The following is a 3,904-nucleotide window of genomic DNA, read 5'->3' as shown; positions in this document are numbered from 1 at the left end:
ACAGCCCTGTGAGGTAGGCCAGGCTGAGATACAGTGACCAGTCCAAGGTCACCCAGTGAGCCTTATGCTTGACTGGGGACTTGAATCTGAGCCTTCTAGTCCTAGTATGACACACTGACCCAGCCTTCTCCAATACAGTGCCCTACAGATATTTTGGATTTCAACTCCCATCAGCCCCAGCCAGCATGGCCAATGAACAGAAACTCTGGGAGTTGTGGTTCAAAACACTGGAGGACACCAGGTTGGGGAAGGCTGCTCTAACCACTTCACCATACTACCTCTCATCCACATAGTGAACATGTAGCCCTCCAGATGTTGGTAGACTCTAACTCCCAGCATAGCCAATGTTGAGGAATTATGGGAGTTGCAGTCCAACAACATCTGAAGGACCACGTGTTCCCCATCACTGACCTAAGGCACACGCCAAAGGAAAAAACACCCAGCACTCCTCGTTCTAGTAGTGAATACAATGTGTTAAAGAGTAAATCTTGTGCCATTCCACATAGCCAGCCAAGCTAACAACACCAGTACTGTTCTGGAGTGGCTCTAGTGAGATCATGCTCTCATTATCAATTTCAGCTACCGGAGCAAGAGTGAGTAAAGCGCAACCCTTCCATCAGGTCATTCTGCACCTCTGAACACAAAGCTGAGATGCCTGCCAGCTGGCCATCTCCTAGAACATACACTGAGCCTATGAGGATACTTGCCAGGAATGCCAAAAGGAGGGGAGGTTCATTTTCAAAGGACAGGAAAAACAGAGCATGTTTGGCCGTAACCTTCTCTGGTCATGGATGCTCAGCCTGTGTGGAAATTGTGGAGCCTATGTCACCCCCTTGCTTGGTCTATGGCAATGTAAAAGTAAGATGGCATTTGAGAAAGAACGGGGCATGTGGCTTGGACCACTGTTTATCCTTTCTCCCAGTTACTGCATGTCCTGTAATCTTAGACAAATATTAATAAAGGTCTTATCTTAAACCAAAATCAACACACAAAGCAAAATGGATTTAAGAAAACTCGTGAAGTGGAAGATTAGGATGGAGCTACCATTAAATAAATGTTAATAAAATTAGATAAAATAACAAATCTATACTACAAAAAGTAAAAAAGTAGTTATAAAAATTTAATTATATAACAAACCATATAAAAATGTACCAAAACAAAAATCAACAGTCCAAAAGCATATTAACATTCCTGATTTGTAATAATCATATAGTAGGTTATACTAGTACACATCAACCTGTCCCAGACGCGTCTCAACCACAGGGGTCTTAGTGAGATGAAAAAAGCAGTTATTTTTATAGCTACTTTTTACATTTTGTAAAAAAGTAAAAGTAAATAAAGATTAAACACAGGACTATAAGGCGACAAAAACAGCATCACCACAGCAAATAAACAGGGATATCCTGCTGGACTTGGCAAGCATCTCTAGGAAGGTTGTTCCATTTAATAGGTGTGGAGTGGGGCTCTCCATGCACCAGTTTTGAGGCAGAGCAGTGTCCCCCCACAGCACTCAAAACATCTGGTAGTTTGCACAGAGGGCATTCCCTAAAATAGTACAACAGTTCAGGCAGTTTAGGGCTTTAACGGGTAATACCAGCAACCTTGATGCGGGCCTGAGAGTAGGACAACTGCATTGGCTGCCTCACACGAAAACAGCATGCTCTATTTCTGGTCCCTTTCATCCGATAAAGGTTTGCCCCACCAGAAGGGTAGGTAAAGAGCAGGTAAAAGTTTGCCCCACCAAAAGAGATTCTACCACCTTTGAAGATGGCCCTATTTGAGGATTCCTGCAATAAATCAAGCCTGATCAGAGCATGGACAACCATGGTCAGATCCTGACCATTGGAGAGAAGTCGCAAGCACCTTTGTTGTTTCTGTGAGAAGCCATTTACCTCAGTGCAAAATTACCAAACCTGTCATTGCTACCTGCACATTCCTTTTCCCATCTGGGGCCAACCTAGATGGCAAAAGCATTAGAAGTGGATTCTCCCCTCCTTCCAGTGATTTCTCCCCATGTGCAAAGACTGAGAGACAAATATAAGAGAGGAACACGATGCAGCAGCTTTTGTGACTGCTGCCACTTCACTGTGGCTGTTCAGTGTCCAGTGAGACATAAACCATTCTCAGTCCTGCCAATGTCCTCACTCCACTGGCAGGAGTTCTCCAACTTGACAATCTCCATGCAGAAGTTTGTCCAGCCGATGCTGGTAGTACTCCCAGGTTCTAATGCCTGCGATCAAGAAGGAATCAGGAAGACACTTAAGCCTTCTGTGAGAATTGTGCACACCTTCCTAACTAGCCTTACTTTCAATCTCTAGTATCTTCTAGGCCCCATTGTAGGAATAGATTTGATGCACATCCAAGCCCTTTTTTGTAGATATGGGAATCTAAGTTCCCATCCATGGGTTGCTAGTCTAACTTACATCCCATTCATTTCAATGGGTCTACTCTAAGTAGGACTAAGAGGACACAATCCTAAATTAAAGCCACCACCCTAACTCTTCTATCAGTTGCAAAATACATGTTCTCCATTGCTCTCATGAAGCTATGGAACTCCTTGAGTATTGGCAAGTCCCTGAGGTAAAGGTCCTGTTTGGAAGTTTGCAAGAATATTTGAGCTGGTTGTGTGCTTTTTGTGGACATCAAGTATTCCAGGCGGCATTACCTCTTAGCTGCAAAGCTGTGTGTGTGTGTGTGTGTGTACACATCTGTATGCACACATGCACATACACACCCCTATTTAAAAGTACTCTATACCACCCCTTCAGTTAAAAAATTTCCCAGGGTGGATTTCAACAGAAAAACTCTAAAAACTTATGTTAAAACAGCAATGACGAAATGCAGCATTCAGTGCTTATCTAGCATAAATGAAACAGTTGGAAACAAATGCTTCTTAGCATGAGGCAGTATTTCAGGAACCAAGGTTATAAAGAAATCTTGAAACAAAGGCAGATAATGATGAATGGCACCTGTAGTTAACAGAGCATAGTGATACGGCATAAAGGAGCCATACTGACACCTAGTGGTTAATTGGTAAGCTACAAGGCCTAGTGAACCAGAATACCACGCTTTGGAAAAATGAGAATTGAACTGCAGCCAGTGCATCACACATCACTTAAATTCAGTGGCCCAGTTTTCACGATCACAGCTGGGGAAATAAGCCACAGGGACTTATTTCTCCCTCTGCACATGCAGGGGGGATTAGCATAATTACCCTCAGCAGCACAGCTTGCAACTGGCACATACATCATTAATAAGCCCCTGTGGCTTAACTGCCTGCTGATCGTGCAAACCAGGTCAGTGTAACCTCAGAGGTGACTTCTCCATGTCTCAGGCTAGTAGAAGGAGTCAAGCCACACTAGCAGAGTAGCAGAGCTAATTACAGTCAGGCAAAGAAACTATGGCATATTATTGTGTTACACAGGCCAGGTTGCACAATCAGCAGGGCTCGTTAACTACACTGAATGTCCAGTCACGTGCTAAGGGGATTAGCACAATTACCCTCTGGAGCTCAGCTTGTTGTGACATCTGAAGCCGGCAAGGGTGGATGCCTGGGATGGTTAACAAACTACCCAGCAACCCTAGAACAAACCATGGGTTTCAGGGTGGTTTGCAAACCACCCCGCCAGCCACCCTCACCAGGTTCAGACATCCCGACAACCAGTGCGAGGGTAATTATGCTAATTAGGCAGCTTGCAACCGGCCACCATGGCTTATTTTTTGTCCCTGATTGTGCGAACTCGCCCACTGTCATATTGTACAGGTGATTTTCTAAAAACTTGGCAGCACATGTGGGGTCTAAGGCATCCATGAAATGAGGCCTGAGGTCTGAGCTTTTAGTATCCAAAGGGAAATCCATGTAAACTCTTAGTGCCTCTTGTTAACAAAAAACAAGACCACAAGT

Source organism: Heloderma suspectum, chromosome 1 (assembly GCF_057233095.1).
Source record: "Heloderma suspectum isolate Gila_16-S chromosome 1, 16-S_ref, whole genome shotgun sequence".
NCBI lineage: Eukaryota > Metazoa > Chordata > Lepidosauria > Squamata > Helodermatidae > Heloderma > Heloderma suspectum.
The sequence above is the reverse complement of the archived record's forward strand: the minus strand, read 5'-3'. Positions refer to the sequence as shown.